This window comes from Anomaloglossus baeobatrachus, chromosome 10 (genome assembly GCF_048569485.1).
Source record: "Anomaloglossus baeobatrachus isolate aAnoBae1 chromosome 10, aAnoBae1.hap1, whole genome shotgun sequence".
Taxonomy (NCBI): domain Eukaryota; kingdom Metazoa; phylum Chordata; class Amphibia; order Anura; family Aromobatidae; genus Anomaloglossus; species Anomaloglossus baeobatrachus.
In genome coordinates this window covers 74,621,997-74,636,019 of record NC_134362.1, presented here as the reverse complement: position 1 = coordinate 74,636,019, position 14,023 = coordinate 74,621,997, and positions in this window count along the sequence as shown.

Genomic DNA, 14,023 nt, shown 5'->3' with positions numbered 1-14,023 from the left:
AATTGAATATTTGCAGGTCTCTTTCTGGTGGCATCACTATATCTGTTGCACTATCAGCTATCTCCCCAAAAAAGACTGATTTGTCGACATCATCTCGCTCGTGCTCGTTTGTGGGGTTGCTATTGAGGTTATCATACTTTGTAGAGGTATATTTGAGGGGAGCATGGTCTGTTGCATCTGGCCCATAGATAGTTGTGGATTCCCCACCCTCGTGGTCGTATTTAGTTGTGTTACATCTCCTATTTGGAGAGTATTTTGGACCAAACCATTTTGCACTGGCATTTGACCATGAGTCATATTTTTTGTAACGAGCTCGTCACAGCTGGAACAGTAGATGTATTTCCAAATACGACCGAAGTCTGTGTTGGACCAGTTTGATTTTGAATCTGATTCAGTGTTCCATACTGTGACGGGATGGTCATGTTTGGAAAAGGTGTCACATTCCCAGGGGCCAAGACAGTTTGTGTGTTCTGTGTCTCCCCTCTCAGAGATTGTGAAACAGATGACAAGAAGGAGAAGGAATTGCTGTTTGACAGATCTCGATTTTTCCCAATTCGTTCTGCTGTCCATGATCTGGAAAAGGAGCTCTTCCTCTCCCTATTATTTCTGTTTGGGCCTCCCTTCCGTTTGGAGGGATTCCTATTAGAATTACCGCCTGTAGAGCTATCTGATTCCGACAGATCAGTCTCAGAGAGATCTGTTTGTCGTGATTTATTCTGTCTTGTGAACCTTCTCCCAAACCTATATACTTCACCCCTCTCAAAGTCAGTCAAGTCCCTTATAAACTTCTGATGTTTACGTTCTTTAATTTCCTTTTTGACTATCTCAATGTTTTTTTGTAAATTTAATTCTAATCTGGCAAAATCCGGCTGTGATGAGAATTGTTGAATATTTATGATCTCTTTTTCGAGCTGCTCATTAATTTTATTTAGGTTTTTCTTTTCAAATTCTAGCAGATAGTTCATCATTCTAAGGGAGTTATCTGTTAATAGATCTTCCCATCCCTTCATAAAGTCAACATTCTCCCTATGTGTATTGGGGGCTATCTGTATCCTTAGTCCCCTATAAACAATTCTCTTTGTCAGATACGTCTCCAGACTAGCTATCTCCCACCATGCTCTGGTCTGCTGTTTAAAGATTTTGAATAAATTGTTAAATTGGGAATTAATATCTTTCGGAACAAAGGTGATCTCTGATTTTGAAAAAACTTGTGTAGCCTCCAATAGTAAATTATCAATATTTTGTTTTTGTGACAAAAAACCTGCCATACTATACATTGAACACTAGATGGAGTTAGCACGAGCGAAAAATGTCCAACAAGCGTGCAAGTGGGGGTGTTCCCACCGGTCAACTGAGGGCAGCGCCGGTGTCATGATGCCCAGACTATACACGCCCTCGCATGACGTGCGGATGGGGGCATTCCACCTGGTCATGTGGCCGGGATACACAGTGGATCGTCACTACCACACCCCCAACAAGTCACTCATCACAGTGTGGCCAAATGACAATTACTTCCGCATGACGTGCAATAGGGGGCGTTCCTACCAGTCTCGTGACCGATACGCATCAGCGCATTGCCGTCACAGGACCCCATATATGGCACTGTACATGGTGGTGTGGTTTAGAGATCCAGTATAGAAGGGGGCGTTGCATGCCGTCACATGACCAGCACATTGCGGCGCGTCATTGTCGCGGGCGGGGAGGGCACCGCCGCCGCTGCGCTCGCTAACGCTCGGGTCCGGCGCGGCTGCGATGGCTGCTCAGTGGCTCGAGTGGTGGGCCGCATCCGGGGACTTGAGCGGCGCTCATCGCCCGTGAGTGAAAGGGGGGTAGTTTGGTTTGGGGATTTGGTCCGTGATGCCACCCACGGTTTGTGGTGAGGTTGGGGCACCACCGCTGCTGGTTACGGGGATCCCAGGAGCGATGGTAGGGAGCAGCTGGGATGTTGTTTTCCCCCTCCGTGGGTAGGGGTTGGTTGTCCCGGGGCCCGGTGAGGTGACGGGGAGGCAGGGTTGGTGAGGTGCAGGGTCGCCTGGGCTGCGCAGCGCGGTGCCGGATGGCACGGTAGTACTCACTCAGCCACAAATGTAAGCAAAGTCTCTGGTAAATCAAACGGCTGGATGGACGGGTCCCGCAGCCGGCTGCTGTAGTTTCTCCCGGACGGTTGGTGGTGGCTGCCTTTCCCTGCACCTGTGTGTATGTTTGGTCCCGATGGATTCCCACCGGTAACCCGCTCCCCAGCGTGTATATGTGCCGGAGGAGCCCTTTTGCCCGCAGGCTCTGGCCCTTGGAACTCTAGCTGTGGCGGTAGCTGTATTTCCTTTTGCTGGTTGGACGGTTGCCTTCAATCGGGTCTTGGCTGTTAGGAAACCCCTGGGGTTCCGGTCACTGACGGACTTGACCTCTAATGGCGACTCCAAGCCTGGTCGGGGTCCGTAGGCCCTGCCTGTGTGTGCTGGCTTCACTTCGCTCCCCGGTTCGGTACCGGCGGGCCACCGCCCGACCCCGGTCCTACGGTTCCGCGTTGATCTGCCTCTCCTGCAGACGGCCACCACCGTTTGCCAACCTTGCTGTATGTGCCCGGGCCACGCACGCGGACATGGTCAGTTTGCTTCTTCACTCCTTCACTTCCCTAACTGTTCTCTCCACACTCCTGTACTCAACTGCCTTCTTCCTGCCTCCAGGACTGTGAACTCCTCAGTGGGTGGGGCCAACCGCCTGGCTCCACCCCACCTGGTGTGGACATCAGCCCCTGGAGGGAGGCAACAAGGATTTGGTGTCTGGCTGATGTGCCTGTCTCGGGGTGGGGGTGCGTGTTGTAGTACCTGTGACGACCTGGCTAGTCCAGGGCACCACATTCCCCCTTGGTTAAATGCAGACCGTCTGCGGGCTGCCCGTCCATCACCGGTTTTATTTTTCTTTTTTTTTTAACTGTAAAAGATAAATAACATTTAAAACTTTTCAACATATGCATACTTGTAAGGACACTTGAACGTTGCAAAACCATCATAGTACACTTTTACTAACATTAAACGGACGGCTTCCGCTCTCCCACCCAAGCAACCTGGCCCTGATGCTGCCCCTAAGAAAATGGGCAGGACCCCTTGACCCCAGTCCAGATCCAGGCTGCCCAAGCGGGAACGGGTACGGTGTCTCGCACCCGACGGTCATTTCAGGGGACCCCACGTCCATGGGGGACCCCTGATCCCCGGAGGATCGCCACTGGTTGCGGTAGTGGCGGGCCTGGGCCATCTCTTTCCTCCAGGCCCATCCTCCAAATCAGCCTCTCCAGAGGCGGGAACGGAAAGCAGACCCCAACCTATTTACAATCCCACCAGTTCGTGGGTGCCCTGCAAGTTCTCAGGCATGTCCATGAAGAGTTCCTCATGCAACGGTAGCAAAGGGTCCCTACGGGGACTACTTGCCGGCAACGGCCGGATCAATCACGGTGTCAATCAGGTAAATAACGATTGATTACTTTTATCATTTAACAGGGTAACGGTACTGGTGGTCCCAACGGGGACAACGGTGCAACGGAGGGACTGCTGCCTTACTTCAAGTCCACACTGCAGGCCGGAGGAGGGGACTGGGCCGGTTCTTGTGCCTCCTGGCCTCCTCTCAGCTTGGCATCCAGGGCAAACCAGCCCCTCTCTCCACAGTGCCGCGTGTACGTCACCAGATCGCCTGGGAGCAAGTTACGGCCTGGGTGGCCCTCTGGCAGGTGGGCATTAACATCCCGGCGGGCCACAAACACCTCGGCCTCCAGGCCCGGCTCGAAAATAAATCCATACCCCCGGCGGGGGTCAAATCTTCTTACTTGCCCCTCGTGGATCGGGCCCCGTACCCGGAAGGTGGCTCTGCGGAGGTTCTCCTTCTCTTGTATAGTACGGGCTATCAGCTCAGCCTTCCGCCTCTCCCTCTCCGCAATTTCTCGGCCCAGCGGGGTCGGTTCCCTGTCCCAGTAAGGGGCAGCCGCTTGCCCCTGCGCGCGGGTCGGGCCCCGCGGGACTTCCACTACACTGCCCACTACTGGCGCCCTCGGTGGAAGATCCCGTGGTGACATGGCCTGGGGCGCTGCCTCGCAGCAACGACCCGGCGCAGCCTCAGCCGAGGCGTGGGGGATGAGTACAGGGGTCCTCTCCCGCTTGACCTCCGCCTCCTCCTGCACGGGACGTATCACCGGAGCCGGGACGGGACTGGGCATGGTCACTTCCGGCGCCACCGGTAAGTCTTCGCAGACGGATGATGCCTTCGGGAGCTTCCAGGGAAGCGGCTCAGGGCATCTGCAGGCTTCAGCTGCAGGCTGGTCCGCATGGGCGGACGGGCAGGGTTCCGCTACTGGTTGTGCGGGTAGAGGGCCTAGCGGCGGGGCAGTAGCGACCAACAAGGGGAGCGGGGGAGGCAGTAGGGTGAGCGGGCGCAGCCCGGGCCCCTCAGCCGCAATGACTGATCTCTTAGGGACACAGGGGCGTGGGTCGCTTACCCGCTCCTCCAAGTCTCCCTCCACCTCGCGTCTCCATATGGCCACCACCACGTCCGCCATGTCGGTCTCCCACTCCTCAGGGAGGAGCTGCATTCGGACCTCAAGGCGACTGCTCAGCTGAACGGTCCGGACCACCACCCACGCTGCGGTGCCGGGTGCGGGGACTGCGGCGTTACCGGACGGACGGTGCATACTGGCAGCAGTATCTTCCAGGAACCAAATATGGCGGCAGAGTCCTGGCGTCCCTGCTTTTATGGCCTCGGTTTACATGCGGCCGGACGCCATCCTTCCCCCCTTGGTCTTTTCTCAGCACCTCCTCTTCAGGGGCGGGGTTTCGGCTTTCGCGCCTCCACTGCTCGAGAAGACGCTCGAGCGGGAAAATCTTCGCACCCAAGATGGCGGATTCTGACATTTTTCAGCCGGACACCGCCGGCGGGACATAAGGCGCACCTCTACCAGCCGGTAGAACGGTAAGATCCTGTTCGTGACGCCAAGTTGTCGTGGGCGGGGTGGGCGCCGCCGCTGTGCTCGCTAACGCTCGGGTCCGGCGTGGCTGCGATGGCTGCTCGGTGGCTCGAGCGGTGGGCCGGATCCGGGGACTCGAGCGGCGCTCATCGCCCGTGAGTGAAAGGGGGGTAGTTTGGTTTGGGGATTTGGTCCGTGACGCCACCCACAGTTTGTGGTGAGGTTGGGGCACCACCGCTGCTGGTGACGGGGATCCCGGGAGCGATGGTAGGGAGCAGCTGGGATGTTGTTTTCCCCCTCCGTGGGTAGGGGTTGGTTGTCCTGGGGCCCGGTGAGGTGACGGGGAGGCAGGGTTGGCGAGTTACAGGGTCGCCTGGGCTGCGCAGCGCGGTGCCGGATGGCACGGTAGTACTCACTCAGCCACAAATGTACGCAAAGTCTCTGGTAAACCAAACGGCTGGATGGACGGGTCCCGCAGCCGGCTGCTGTAGTTTCTCCCGGACGGTTGGTGGTGGCTGCCTTTCCCTGCACCTGTGTGTATGTTCGGTCCTGATGGATTCCCACCGGTAACCCGCTCCCCAGCGTGTATATGTGCCGGAGGAGCCCTTTTGCCCGCAGGCTCTGGCCCTTGGAACTCTAGCTGTGGCGGTAGCTGTATTTCCTTTTGCTGGTTGGACGGTTGCCTTCAATCGGGTCTTGGCTGTTAGGAAACCCCTGGGGTTCCGGTCACTGACGGACTTGACCTCTAATGGCGACTCCAAGCCTGGTCGGGGTCCGTAGGCCCTGCCTGTGTGTGCTGGCTTCACTTCGCTCCCCGGTTCGGTACCGGCGGGCCACCGCCCGACCCCAGTCCTACGGTTCCGCGTTGATCTGCCTCTCCTGCAGACGGCCACCACCGTCTGCCAACCTTGTTGTATGTGCCCGGGCCACGTACCTGGACACGGTCAGTTTGCTCCTTCACTCCACTTCCATAACTGTTCTCTCCACACTCCTGTACTCAACTGCCTTCTTTCTGCCTCCAGGACTGTGAACTCCTCAGTGGGTCTGGCCAACTGCCTGGCTCCACCCCACCTGGTGTGGACATCAGCCCCTGGAGGGAGGCAACAAGGATTTGGTGTCTGGCTGATGTGCCTGTCTCGCGGTTATGGTGCATGTTGTAGTACCTGTGACGACCTGGCTAGTCCAGGGCGCCACATGATCATCACATAACTAAAGGCACAATCGCCTCATAGTGAATGACGCCGCTCACAGCCCCCTACAGTTACTGGCGACAGATGCATATCCGGACATGTAGAGATGCTGTAGAAACTCATGGCCCAAAATCACACACCATCAACGTTTGTTTTGGGCTGGTACTAAAAGTCATTATATTTAACCAACATACTCATGCTGGTGATCAAAGTGTATGTGTTAGAAAGATATACTCACAAAAAGCGACAGCCTATTATACAGTAAATCGCAGATAAAGGGAATTTATACAGTCTCACACCCTGATCGGGAATAAATTTATAGGACGATAATTAACCGTCTAACCAACTGTTCTATCATAGAAGCAGGATATTAATTGGTATTTGTGGCAAGATCTGACATAGGTTGGTGTCAAAGGAGGGCATCCAGACACAAAGGGTCATATCTCATATAATAATTGGTCTATTGAGCAATGCGACAATGAGTATGGGATCTGGTGGTTCATATAGGAGGAGGGGGAGAGAGAGGGGGGAAAACAAAGGGGAGAGGAAAACAAAACCCTTTCTATCCCTCTGTCCACCCTAAGAACTTACCCTTCCTAACTACGGAGGTTGGCACCTTACCGTCACGTCGTGGCGCCCCCACTCAACGTCGTCTATCCCTGGGAGACCTATATCGCCCTACTAAAGAAAACACCCATATGTAAGTGTTTCATTCTAACCTGTAGGGGCTTGGGTTTTAAGGGCAAATATCCAGTAAGCCTCCCTCTGCAAAAGGCGCTTATCCCAGTCTCCGCCTCGGACGGGAGGTGTAATGGATTCGATGCCCATGAAGGTCAGGCCTTTCGTGTTTCCCCCATGTACGGAATTGACATGTCTTGAGAAGGGGGTGTCCTTTTTATTTATGATGTCGAGTAGGTGTTCCCCCACTCTGCGTCTCAATTCGCGTTTTGTTTTCTCTCCCCTCCCCCCCTCCTATATTAACCACCAGATCCCATACTCATTGTCCCATTGCTCGATAGACCAATTATTATATGAGATATAACCCTTTGTGTCTGGATGCCCTCCTTTGACACCAACCCATGTCAGATCTTGCCACAAATACCAATTAATATCCTGCTTCTATGATAGAACAGTTGGTTAGACGGTTAATCATCGTCCTATTAATTTATTCCCGATCAGGGTGTGAGACTGTATAAATTCCCTTTATCTGCGACTTACTGTATAATAGGCTGTCACTTTTTGCGAGTATATCTTTCTAACACATACACTTTGATCACCAGCATGAGTATGTTGGTTAAATATAATGACTTTGATTACCAGCCCAAAACAAATGTTGATGGTGTGTGATTTTGGGCCATGAGTTTCTACAGGATCGCTACATGTCTGGATATGCGTCTGTCGCCAGTAACCTGTAGGGGAACTGTGAGCGGCGTTATTCACTATGAGGCGATTGTGCCTTTAGTTATGTGATGATGACGCGCCGCTATGTGCTGGTCATGTGATGGCACGCAACGCCCCCTTCTATACTGGATCTCTAAACCACACCACCATGTACAGTGCCATATATGGGTTCATGTGACGGCGATGCGCTGATGCGTATCGATCACGTAACTGGTAGGAACGCCCCCTATTGCATATCATGCGGAAGTGATTGTCATTTGGTCGCACTGTGATGAGTGACTTGTTGGGGGTGTGGTAGTGACGCGCCACTGTGTATCCCGGCCACGTGACCAGGTGGAATGCCCCCATCCGCACGTCATGTGAGGGCGTGTATAGTCTGGGCGTCATGACACCGGCGCTGCCCTCAGTTGACCGGTGGGAACACCCCCACTTGCACGCTTGTTGGACATTTTTCGCTCGTGCTGTGACGAGTAACCTGCTAGGAATGTGATGATGATGCGCTGCTACGTTTTGGTCGCGTGACCGGGTGGAACGCCCCCACCCGTATGCGAATGTAAGCACTACCTAAGCGTCATAACACTAGCCCCACCCCCTGCAATTAAGGTATAACACAAACGTAACTGTGCTTCTTGCTCACCTGATTCACAGGTGTGGCATGATTAATGCAGTGGGTGGTACGATATACTATTTAAGTCTCACACCTCCAAGCTATCACTTGGTTTTCCATTTTCAGCTCAACATGCCTCTGATAGCACAGCCTCCCTTTCCCCTGATGAATCGCTTTTGAGGAAATGCGTCGGGAAGGAGGACGTTGAGTCTCTGGTGTTACCTTAGGGGTATTGTGTGGTGCGTTGTGAGTCGCCCCCCCGCATTCTGTGAGGTAACAGCTGTATCATTGGTGAACAGTGGGATAGATGGTGAGCACAGATCCCACTGCCACCATTTATTACTGCCACCAATTGCTAGCGATGTCGCAAGCGATAGCACCTGCCCCCGGCATTCGTGCGACATGTGTTGATCGTTGCTGTAGCGAACAATATTGCTACGGCAGCGTCACATGCACATACCTGCTTAGCGATGTCGCTGCAGACACCGAACAATCTCTCCTTTAAGGGGGCGGTTCGTTCAGCGTCACAGCGACATCACAAAGTGGCCGCCCAATAGCAGAGGAGGGGTGGAGATGAGCGACCGGAACATGCCGCCTACCTTCTTCCTTCCTCATTGCCGGTGGATGCAGGTAAGGAGATGTTCGTCATTCCTGCGGTGTCACACATAGCGATGTGTGATGCCGCAGGAACGACGAAAAACCAGCGGCATGCACCACGAACGATATTAAGCCCGCTACACACGCTTCAATATATCTCACAATCCGTCGTTGTGGTCAAGTTGTAAGTGACGCACATCCGGCATCGTTTGTGATGTATCTGCGTGTGACAGCTACATGCGATCAGGATTGAACGCAAAACCGTTGATCGCAAACACATCGTATCATTCTCTAGAATTGAGCGTTTTGTTGCAAGAACCTAGTCAATTGTAACGTGTGACATCCCTCATACGATTTTGTTGTCTGATGCTATGTGCGCAGGTGTGCGCTCTGCACCGCAGCTTAAAAAAGGTCTGCTTCAGAGCGCAGCTGAAAAGCTGCGTTCTGAAGCGCCTCACAATGTCTGTCATGCACTAATCTCTGTCAGTCCGTCACTATCTCTGTCCCTCACTCTCAGTCCATGTCAGTCTATCCCCCTCTCTCATATACTCACCGATCCCCGATCCCTGGCGCTGCACGGCATTCACACTGCTCCGGCGGCTTTTACTGTTTTGAAAAAGCCGGCCGCCCATTAAACAATTTCGTATTCCCTGCTTTCCCCGCCCACCAGCGCCTATGATTGGTTACAGTGAGACACGCCCCCACTCTGAGTGACAGGTGTCACACTGCACCCAATCACAGCAGCCGGTGGGCGTGTCTATACTGTGTAGTGAAATAAATAATTAAATAATTAAAAAAAACGGCGTGCGGTTCCCCCCATTTTTAAAACCAGCCAGATAAAGCCATACGGCTGAAGGCTGGTATTCTCAGGATGGGGAGCTCCACGTTATGGGGAGCCCCCCACCCTAACAATATCAGCCAACAGCCGCCCAGAATTGCCGCATACATTAGATGCGACAGTTCTGGGACTGTACCCGGCTCTTCCCGATTTACCCTGGTGCGTTGGCAAATCGGGGTAATAAGGAGTTATTGGCAGCCCATAGCTGCCAATAAGTCCTAGATTAATCATGTCAGGCGTCTATGAGACACCTTCCATGATTAATCTGTAAGTTACAGTTAATAAACACACACCCGAAAAAATCCTTTATTAGAAATAAAAACACACACATATACCCTGGTTCACCACTTTAATCAGCTCCAAAAAGCCCTCCTTGTCCGGCGTAATCCAGGATGATCCAGCGTCGCTTCCACCGCAGCTGCATGGAGGTGACCGGAGCCGCAGCAGACACAGCCGCTCCGGTCACCTCCACACAGCAAATGAACACAGCCGCGCGATCAGCTGCTGTCACTGAGGTTACCCGCGGCCACCGCTGCATCCACCGGTGGCCGCGGGTAACCTCAGTGACAGCAGCTGATCGCGCGGCTGTCTTCATTTGCTGTGTGGAGGTGACCGGAGCGGCGGTGTATTCTGCAGCTCCGGTCACCTCCATGCAGCAGCGGTGGAAGCGACGCTGGATCATCCTGGATTACGCCGGACAAGGAGGGCTTTTTGGGGCTGATTAAAGTGGTGAACCAGGGTATATGTGTGTGTTTTTATTTCTAATAAAGGATTTTTTCGGGTGTGTGTTTATTAACTGTAACTTACAGATTAATCATGGAAGGTGTCTCATAGACGCCTGACATGATTAATCTAGGACTTATTGGCAGCTATGGGCTGCCAATAACTCCTTATTACCCCGATTTGCCAACGCACCAGGGTAAATCGGGAAGAGCCGGGTACAGTCCCAGAACTGTCGCATCTAATGTATGCGGCAATTCTGGGCGGCTGTTGGCTGATATTGTTAGGGTGGGGGGCTCCCCATAACGTGGAGCTCCCCATCCTGAGAATACCAGCCTTCAGCCGTATGGCTTTATCTGGCTGGTTTTAAAAATGGGGGGAACCGCACGCCGTTTTTTTTCATTATTTAATTATTTATTTCACTACACAGTATAGACACGCCCACCGGCTGCTGTGATTGGGTGCAGTGTGACACCTGTCACTCAGAGTGGGGGCGTGTCTCACTGTAACCAATCATAGGCGCTGGTGGGCGGGGAAAGCAGGGAATACGAAATTGTTTAATGGGCGGCCGGCTTTTTCAAAACAGTAAAAGCCGCCGGAGCAGTGAGAAAGCCGTGCAGCGCCGGGGATCGGGGATCGGTGAGTATATGAGAGAGGGCTGGTAACTTCAGTTACTCAGGAGATTAGCGGTCACCGGTGAGTCTTCACTGGTGACCGCTAATCAGGACGCGGCACAGACACAGCCGCAGCATCACAATGAAGTCGGGTGAAGTTCACCCGAGTTCATTCTGACCGTGCGGCTCTGTCTGTGTCTGCTGTCATCTGCCATTCAGCTCTGCTACATGGCTGTCTGTGTCTGCTGTCAGCGGCCATGTAGCAGAGCTGAATGGCAGATGACATAGTAAAAACGCATCCCTACACATTACACACGCTTGGCAAGTCAATAAATTAAAAAAAAAAAAAGGTGCCCAATGCATACGTCACAGAACACATGATCTAAAGGATCGCACACACAATTGACCAATTTAACATAGACTACTAACGCTCGTGTGACAGCAAATGAACGACCAACGTGAAATCTCATAGATCCCGTATGCAACCTGGGCGTGTCACATCGCAAATGCGATTGTACAACTAATTGCAACGTGTAAAGTGGGCTTTATGAGCGACGTGTCAATGATCAATGATTTTTGACGTTTTTGCGATCATTGAACGTCGCTCCTTGGTGTCAGACACAACAATATCGCTAACGGCGCCGGATGTGCATCACGAACACTGTGACCCCGACGATATATCGTTAGCGATATCGTTGTGTGTAAAGTATAGTATAGGTATAATAACCTTACCAAGGAGTCTGGAGGACTATGTGCATGCTGACTCTTTTGTCAAGCATAGGTTCACCATGACATCTGGATGCTTTTGACATTATGTGATATTGATTGTGTGACCAATGTTTAGTAGTAATTGTCCATCTAGCCAGGACTCTTACTTTGTATGAGTGTATTTGACATACATTGGGATTTTCCATATATACTTCTTGTCAATTTGGCTACTTGATCCACAGGCTGGCTTATCTGCATTTTATGCATTATTCTTTATATGCTAGTATTTCTTGAGTCTGACCCTTTGGACACCCCCCCCTGTTTTTATTGTGATTTTTACAAGCACTCTCTGTACCCTGTGTTTTTTGGATTGATATCCCTTTAATGAATTTTGTATACTTAAGCCCACTTTACACGTTGCAATTAGTTGTACAATCGCATTTGCGATGTGACACGCCCAGGTTTCATACGGGATCTTATGAGATTGCACATAGGTCATTCATTTGCTGTCACACGTGCGTTAGTAGTCTATGTTAAATTGATCAATTTTGTGTGCGATCCTTTAGATCATGTGTTCTGTGACGTATGCATTGGGCACCTTTTTTTTTTTTTATTTATTGACTTGCCAAGCGTGTGTAATGTGTAGGAATGCGTTTTTAGTATGTCATCTGCCATTCAGCTCTGCTACATGGCCGCTAACAGCAGACACAGACAGCCATGTAGCAGAGCTGAATGGCAGATGACCGCAGACACAGACAGAGCCGCACTGTCAGAATGAACTCGGGTGAACTTCACCCGACTTCATGGTCATGCTGCGGCTCTGTCTGTGTCGCGTCCTGATTAGCGGTCACCTGTGAAGGACTCACCGGTGACCGCTAATCTCCTAAGTGACTGAAGTTAGCTGCCCTCTCTCATACTCACCAATCCCCGATCCCCGGCTCTGCACGGCATTCACACTGCTCCGGCGGCTTTTACTGTTTTGAAAAAGCCGGCCGCCCATTAAACAATCTCGTATTCCCTGCTTTCCCCGCCCACCGGCGCCTATGATTGGTTACAGTGAGACACGCCCCCACGCTGAGTGACAGATGTCACACTGCACCGAATCACAGCAGCCGGTGGGCATGTCTATACTGTGTAGTGAAATAAATAATTAAATAATTAAAAAAAACGGCGTGCGGTCCCCCCCAATTTTAAAACCAGCCAGATAAAGCCATACGGCTGAAGGCTGGTATTCTCAGGATGGGGAGCTCCACGTTATGGGGAGCCCCCCAGCCTAACAATATCAGCCAACAGCCACCCAGAATTGTCGCATACATTATATGCGACAGTTCTGGGACTGTACCTGGCTCTTCCCGATTTGCCCTTGTGCGTTGGCAAATCGGGGTAATAAGGAGTTATTGGCAGCCCATAGCTGCCACCAAATCCTAGATTAATCATGTCAGGCGTCTATGAGACACCTTCCATGATTAATCTGTAAATTACAGTAAATAAACACACACACCCGAAAAAATCCTTTATTAGAAATAAAAAACACAAATATATACCGTGGTTCACCACTTTAATCAGCCCCAAAAAGCCCTCCATGTCCGGCGTAATCCAGGATGCTCCAGCGTCGCTTCCAGCGCTGCTGCATGGAGGTGACCGGAGCTGCAGCAGACACAGCCGCTCCTGTCACCTCCACGCAGCTAATGAAGACAGCCGTGCGATCAGCTGAGCTGTCAGTGAGGTTACCCGCTGTCACTGGATCCAGCGGTGGACGCAGCGGTGGCCGCGGGTAACCTCAGTGACAGCTCAGCTGATCGCGCTACTCACCGCCGCTCCTATCACCTCCACGCAGCAACTGAGGTGAGTAGCGCGATCAGCTGAGCTGTCACTGAGGTTACCCGCGGCCACCGCTGGATCCAGTGACAGCGGGTAACCTCACTGACAGCTCAGCTGATCGCGCGGCTGTCTTCATTAGCTGCGTGGAGGTGACCGAAGCGGCTGTGTCTGCTGCAGCTCCGGTCACCTCCATGCAGCAGCGCTGGAAGCGACGCTGGAGCATCCTGGATTACGCCGGACATGGAGGGCTTTTTGGGGCTGATTAAAGTGGTTAACCAGGGTATATGTTTGTGTTTTTTATTTCTATTAAAGGATTTTTTTCGGGTGTGTGTGTGTTTATTTACTGTAATTTACAGATTAATCATGGAAGGTGTCTCATAGACGCCTGACATGATTAATCTAGGACTTATTGGCAGCTATGGGCTGCCAATAACTCCTTATTACCCCGATTTGCCAACGCACCAGGGCAAATCGGGAAGAGCCGGGTACAGTCCCAGAACTGTCGCATCTAATGTATGCGACAATTCTGGGCGGCTGTTGGCTGATATTGTTAGGCTGGGGGGCTCCCCATAACGTGGA